The sequence below is a fragment of the Perissodus microlepis genome, chromosome 11 (genome assembly GCF_051167445.1).
Source record: "Perissodus microlepis isolate ML-2025 ecotype Zambia chromosome 11, ASM5116744v1, whole genome shotgun sequence".
In the NCBI taxonomy this organism is placed as follows: domain Eukaryota; kingdom Metazoa; phylum Chordata; class Actinopteri; order Cichliformes; family Cichlidae; genus Perissodus; species Perissodus microlepis.
The window spans coordinates 5,380,877-5,388,043 of NC_140471.1; the positions used below are offsets into that span (position 1 = coordinate 5,380,877).

At 40.3% G+C, this 7,167-nt stretch overlaps 1 long non-coding RNA gene across 3 annotated transcripts; it reads left to right on the top strand.

Annotated features, from left to right (window-relative positions):
* Positions 1–273: 273 nt before the first annotated feature.
* Positions 274–6,088, top strand: LOC146377111 (uncharacterized). 3 transcript variants are annotated; one of them, XR_014801704.1, is made up of 8 exons: positions 274–954; positions 1,432–1,512; positions 3,363–3,544; positions 3,645–4,130; positions 4,618–4,774; positions 5,027–5,135; positions 5,241–5,362; positions 5,505–6,088. It is a non-coding gene; the product is annotated as an uncharacterized LOC146377111 (long non-coding RNA). The 3 variants fall into 3 exon arrangements; XR_014801703.1 differs by having other exon boundaries at positions 274–1,512; XR_014801705.1 differs by having other exon boundaries at positions 274–1,512; positions 3,673–4,130.
* The last annotated feature ends 1,079 nt before the right edge of the window (positions 6,089–7,167 follow it).

Genomic DNA, 7,167 nt, shown 5'->3' on the forward strand with positions numbered 1-7,167 from the left:
CAAAACTATCATAGTCTAAAACTATCATCTCATATCAAAACTATCATAATCACATTATCTGACTTTATCAGTTATAACAATGAGAAACGGTAAACAATTTGGCAAATAAATGACTTATAATTGTGCTTACCTGGTCCAGATGATCCACAGCCCCTTTGCATTTGTTATAATCCAGGATGATGTAGGGCTTTCTCTTCCCAGAGTCCTGGACTAGTAGCTCACGGTGCCTGGTGCTCAATAAGACAACATTTTTTCTTTGCTTGGGGATGTAGGAAACCACAGCCTTGTCCCCCTGTAGCGACCTGGACGGGAGAGACGATCATCGAATCTTACTGCCCGATTAATTTGCTCAAATCTTTTTTTTGACATGGTAGCAGGAAACAGAAGAGCCCTGTCTCCCCATCCCACAGGCTTGTTGTCGTTTCATGTTGAGACCTGTACAGGCCAGCCAGCATCACAAGCCCCATGTAAGCCTGCAACCCCTCCTCATCTATGTCCTTCCAGTCTTTTACTGACCTGTTGCCCTGCAGGTTGGTGAAATGCAGGATTAGCTGCATAATGTCCTCTGCAAAAAAAAGATGGAAAGTGCTCACAGGGCTGCTGATCCTACGAATTGCATAATGGGTTGGTCTTGGGGTTAAAATGGGAGGAGGAAAAAATGGCAGGACCTCTTCATGTGTGGGTTGCCACATGATTTCTCCATTTTTAGATCTCCACTGGCCATCCTCCAGTCTTGTCTCTTCCTCCTGCTCTTCTTCCTCCTCCTCCTCACACGAGCTGCAAAGCTCCTCGGTGCCTGGCAAAAATTCTTCTTCGCTGTCAGAAGTATCTCCACTGCTTGTGGTATCGTTTTCACTTTCTGAAGAGTGCAAAACTGCAGCAACAGCCTCCTCTAAACTGAGTGCACGCTTCATTGTGTCTGTGCAGAAATGACCACTCAGACCAGGCTGCAAGGTATTCTCATAGACTTCAAAGGTGCACCTGAATAAACATGCTATACCATACAGCCAATAAGAGAGAGGAGGCTCACTCTTGATCAAGAAAAAACATAAACGCACGCCTTTGATCTCTCTCCCTCTCTCTCTCTCTCTCTCTCTCTCTCACACACACACACACACACACACACACACACACACACACACACACATACACACAATACCATTTTATGGTGGTTAGCTGTTTTATTGTCATGCGTTTTACAAGGTAAGATAACCATGTCCTGCATTCAAAACCACTGAAAATGTCTATGGTGGTGCTGTGCCTAATATTGCCTAATATGCTGGGTAATGGCACAGCTAGCGACTGGGTGACTTTATTCACCCGCTTCGGCTGTTATCAGTCCATACAATGGGCGTTATTAGCACAAATCACTCCCATAGATATGGACCATCTCCTGCTAGATTGTTCAGAAGGTTGTTATCATCCATCCAGATGGAGGATCAATAACAGGAGCGTGGGAAGACTCCAGAATCCACTCTGGCTGGAATCCGGTGGGTACAGCAGTGTTTACAGGTAAGACCATTTAAACGGACAGCATTTATAGAATGACTATTAAAAGTCAGTGAGTGCCAATAATATTAATGTGGTTATGTTAGTAATACACCGAGTGCTAATATAACAGCTTTAAGATGCATTTGTAGATATTATTACGTGTTTTACCGTCTTTATGGTGCTAGCTTAAAGTTACAGTGTAAACGTTAGCTTATATTGTAGTAAAGCTGTTACTGTTTAAACGATGTTAGCACAGAAATATTAGCTTCTGTCATGACTGATGAAGTTACTAGTTAGTAAAGTTTCCAGTAAAGTGTTTAATCGCAGACACAGATTGACAGCAAATATCTCGATTAGCTTCAGTGCATCTGTAATAAATATGTGCAAGTTTCAGTGCTTCGTTTAAACTGTATGATACTTATACTGACCCAGGGTCAGTGTAAAATACAATCCTAGCTGTGTGAACAAAGCCTGGCTCCTTTAATCCTGCATGACAAACCTCAGGATGCAGGTTATTATTACTCTTTCCTGCTGGCACACCTGTCACACCTGAGAGTCAGCTAGAAACGTACAGTGACGTGGACATCATGCAAAGACTGCCAGACTCTGTAATACTGCAAATGATCAGTGACTCAGGTTAACACTAAACTTTAAACGGTACTTCTGTGTCTCTCTGTGTGCTGAACATTTAGGATTGAGTCAGGCTGCATCAGCTGAAGCTGTTATTTGTATATATCAGTATTTTTTTTAATTCAGGTGTGGGGAAAATACGTAAGACTGCAGTGAAGCGATGTACCAGATTAATCCCTGGCCAAAGGTATCGTACTTAAATCAGACTACTGATCCAGCGACATCAGCCTTTTGTGAGGTCTGTTTAAAGTAGACTAAAAATGAACTGCAGGTTCCTGAGAGGTGGACTGTGAGCACAGAAACACATGTTCATACATACAGCTGCAGCAAACTTACATTAATTTTAAATAGATTTGTTACTCTGATGTCTGTCTCTGTGTTAGTCCTCTGACAGACTGGTGACCTGTCCAGGTGTGCTCTACCTATGACTACTGGGACAGGCTCTAGCCTCTGTAATAGAATTTTTCTGATATTTTCATTTAAAGTATTTAAGTGCTTATGCATATGCTTAGTTGTGACACTGTTATAGACTGTTCAGTGAAAGTTTCTAAAACTAGATGAACTTACTTCAGCGTCAGCAGTTTGAGAAAACAACTCCCTTTACAGGTGCTGATAAGGCCAAGGGCACAAAACAGCATAACCATTGATCCGTTAGGTTTCATAGCGAGACACGTGAAGTGTGGTAGGATCAGTTTGTAACTTCCTCCCTCTTCCTTGGAATGCATAAAGGAGTAGGAGCACCACTTCTGTGGCTGACATGACTGAACTGTGATGTTTGATGTGTGTTGGCTCTCCTGTGCGCAGTAATAAATAGCTTGATCACAGCTCTTTCTGTGTTGCAGACTTTATTTAAAAAATTCCACGACACCTCCCACCCTCCCACTGTGAACCTGAATTGAATATTCAGAAGACATTTGTTTAAATAGTTCTAGAAATCTGAGCTGTTGGTGTGTCCTTGGATTGTGTGGTAATAATATTAGAGCTAGCAATCTTTCTTACTGAATCTCTACTATGAGTCATGTTACCTGAGATTAATTCTACGTTTACCTGTCAGCCTGGACAAATGTGCTGTGTGAAGGAAATTAAATTAAATCAGATCTGAACTGCGTACATTTAAGGAACCTGTTCATATTTAATTGAAATATGAACCAGTGTTTTTTTTTGATTGCTGATTCCAAGATAGTCTTTGTGGAAATCCTGTTTGGCTTTTTGTTATTTTAATTCTCTTTTCTGTTTTCCAGAACAGTTCTCCACAGTCACTGTCCACATGGGTCAGTGGGACCAAGAAGCACTGTGCTAATGTGTGGACTCTGACCAGCAACATCCAGCAAGACCCAGACAGTGTTTTCTATCTCCCAGCTGGAGGTTTTTGTTTGTCTGTGACTGGAGAGTCAGATTTTTGTTGAGCTTCACACTTGCAGAGGTAAAAGTCAGTTTGCAGAGATCCCTCCCACCCTGGCTTTTATGTGCTAGATTTCTTATCTGAAACAGTAATATTTCAGTGACTGCTGCTTATACCACAGGTTAATACACTCTACTGATCCCTGATAGGAGAATCATCAATTTTGCCAACAAAGAAGCCTGGTGGATGTTTGTTTACAGTCTGATGATGGGACATCATGCTCTGCATCTTTAAAGTTTGTCTCTTGATTATTATTCATACCCAGTAATGTGAAGTATGCTTATATCTACTATAACTGAACCAACCTGGTGCTCTTCATTTATGGAGGCTGTTGAGTCTGAATGTTGGATGTTGTGTATCTCGTGTTCTCTGGGCTTTGTTGTCCTCAGTCTTTTTGCAGGATCAGAAAACAAAACCAGGAGGCGCGTAAATGTTTCTTCTCCATGATGTTTCTTCAAATGTTTCTTCTGGATGATGATATGACCGTGACACGGGATGCCACCTTTGGTCTTGTTATGAAGCAAAGCTCAGGAAGAAGTGTGATTAAATGGTACCCACATGTTGAGAAGGATGTACAGGGGCACCTGCAGCCAAATCCAAGCTTCAGGTTAGTTGTAGTTGCAGAATGCTATAGGACTGAGACATCTAAGGCATCAAATGTTTGATTAAACGGATGAAAAAGAGACGTTTCTTCCCTATAATTATCACTTCTTAAAATCTGTAGCAACTTCAAGTCTGTCAGCATGCTGAGCATGCTCAGAATGTGACAATATATTTTTGTTCAATATTTAATTTCTTTCAGTTGCAATTGTTAAATGAAAAAAAAAATATATTCTTATAATTTAGCAAACTAATTTATCAAAAAAATATATATACATAATATCTGTATTAGTTTTAATGAATTAATTTGACACCTGTATTGAAAATACCATATTGTATTCATACAGAATCAGTATGGTATCATTGTTTGTCTGTTCACTGATTGTTGAAACTAAGAGCTAGTTTGATCTGTTTAGATCTAAAGTATCCAAAGTTGAGCTCTAATGTTTCTTCACCCTTGTGTGTGTGATATGTGATTTCCTACATGCTGGCAGAGCGGCAGTTTGTGCTCACAGATGGTGACGGTGTGGAAAGACGGTGGTGTTTCCTCAGAAGAACCAGCAGAGTCACAAAGGACACCAGTCCATCTCACCATCTTGACTTGCTGACTGATGTTCGTCTGCACTGCACAGAGGAAATCAACTGACCGAGGTTTGTCCAGTGACGTGTTATGAAATGTATATTTGTTTTATGCTTACAGATATGTTTTTCTTGACAGAGGCTCTGCAGAGGTTAGACAAAGCAGAGAAAATATGTGCTTTACATTTTACTGTGATTTATTGAGATATTTGTTGCCTGATGTTCAGCAGGAATGGAGAAATAGAATCAAAGGAAGATGTTTTTGATGTTTTTGTAATGATGTAAGTAAATCTTCAATATTATTTATTTGCTTGGTTATATTAGGAGTGTTTCTGAGTGAGGGGGAGAGGAGTCATCATCCAGGTAAAGTGACGTGGATCAGTGGATACACTTGTCTCCCCTTTAAAGGAGACAATCCAAGTCATCCTTAAATGTTAGTGCTTTCAAATACACAAACATTTTTAAAGGACAAAAATGAACATCCAACTTTGACTGTAATACAAAATCAATCTTTGCATGTGTGTTTTCAAACTCTCAGATGGGCAGCATATCAGTCTTGGACTGTCTAACCTGCCGGAGCAGCATTGAATGATCACCACACATGAGCATGTTCCTGCAACATTCAGCATCTGATCTGTTATCTGTGTGCTTCTGCTTTTGGTAAGTAGAGTTACCCAACTCCAGTAACTCTAAACACATGCCATCCATTTCTAACGGCCTGGTTACTTCCTGTCAGTTACTTTAGAAACCATGTGGTCACCTGACCTAACACTGTTTCTTCTTCTTCCCCTTAATGTTGAAGTGTCAAATGTCAAACAGCTGGAGAGGAAACTACACCAGTGTACTGGGACGTTTCAGTAACACGTGCCAGATGCTGTTCCTTCATGGTGACATCACCAGAGACAGTCCCGCCCACCTCAGGACCCATTGATTATGATGATTATAATGATGACAGCGAGCGGAACTAAGACTGTAAAAATCCACGACCAGAATGTTTAGATGCTTTCTAATTATTAATGAATACTGAGAGCCTCTTTCTGTGTTTTGTCTGTTTTGAGTTTTTACCTCATTTGTTACTAACAAAGTTCACCAAACTCACATAGTTTACATTCTGTATGTTTCCATCAAGGTTTATTTTCTTAGAAATCATAGTTTTTCTCCCTTTCTCTTTTTCTCTTTTGTAATTGATGATAATTCAGTGAATATACTGCGCTGCTTCCTTTTATTGCGTCACACATTGCTTTAAGTTTTTCAGTGTCCAGTTATTTTTTACTGCTGTTTGAATTCTCTGAATGTTTGACCCTGTAGACTGTTTGATGGACTGCTTGTCTTCCTGTTTGTAACCGCTGCCTGTTTTTGACTAAAGATTTGGATTTCTGACTTTAACACAGCCTCTGCGTGTCCTCCCTTTCTGTTCTCTTCCTCTGTGAATGTGTTGCATGTGTCACAGATTCATTTTATTAACAGCTTTCCCACAGTGAGTTGCATCAGCATTCATTCACAGCACATTTCAGAAGGATTCAGATTAATACAGTGATCTTATAGTCAGAATTATCCTGACAGACTGCCACTGTAAATTATCTTTCATCAGGTAAATTTTAAAGTTCAGTATTTCAAAGCAGGAGTTATGAAGAATCATATTGGCATTAGGACTGTAACAATATGTACTTACAAACGTAAAGTTTTTTAATTATGTTAGAATATTGGAAGACAATCAACTTTTAGTGTTTTCCGCATATTAATTATTCTGAAATAGAGATGGTGACCCTAACTGTACAGAAGCACACTAAACAACTGACAATCTAACAGACATCATTGGCCTGAGCCGTCATGCACAGTGAGTCTGATCCTTTGCTGCGAGAGTCTGACAAGCATGTTTCTGGTCAGTTTGGAAGAAATAGTATCACAATGTTGATCTTTTTTTCAATATTCCTTCTCTTTACAACATAAACTGTGATCAAAGCTACTTATGTTCACAGCATGTAATAATACTGACAGTCCAGAGCATTGTGGTCTGTTGAGCTAGGGTTACGGTTAGCAATTCAGACATATGTAATCAATATTAAACGTCTCTGACGTGGGCCACTGTCCGCAGTGTTGGGAAATCCATACCAGGCTGGAACGAATCAAGGTAGGTGAGCATCCACGAGAAGACAGCAGATGCATCCTACTAATACTGACAGGACCAGGAGACTCCAGAAACCGAGCATCTTCTCTTCAGTGCCATCCTCTCCTGTCACCCTCTCTGCCCGCAGCTCTTTGAGTATGGGGTAGATAAGGGCGCAGAGAAACCCTTATTACTAATTTGTATTATAATTCAATTTTCATGAAATATTCATATTCAGTATCGGTCCTTTTATATTATAACCACGTATCCACCCAGACTCATGGTGGGGCAGGGCTCTGTCCTGGGATGCTTGAGTACAAGGTAATGTACACCTGGCCAGGTATCCAGTCTGTCAGAA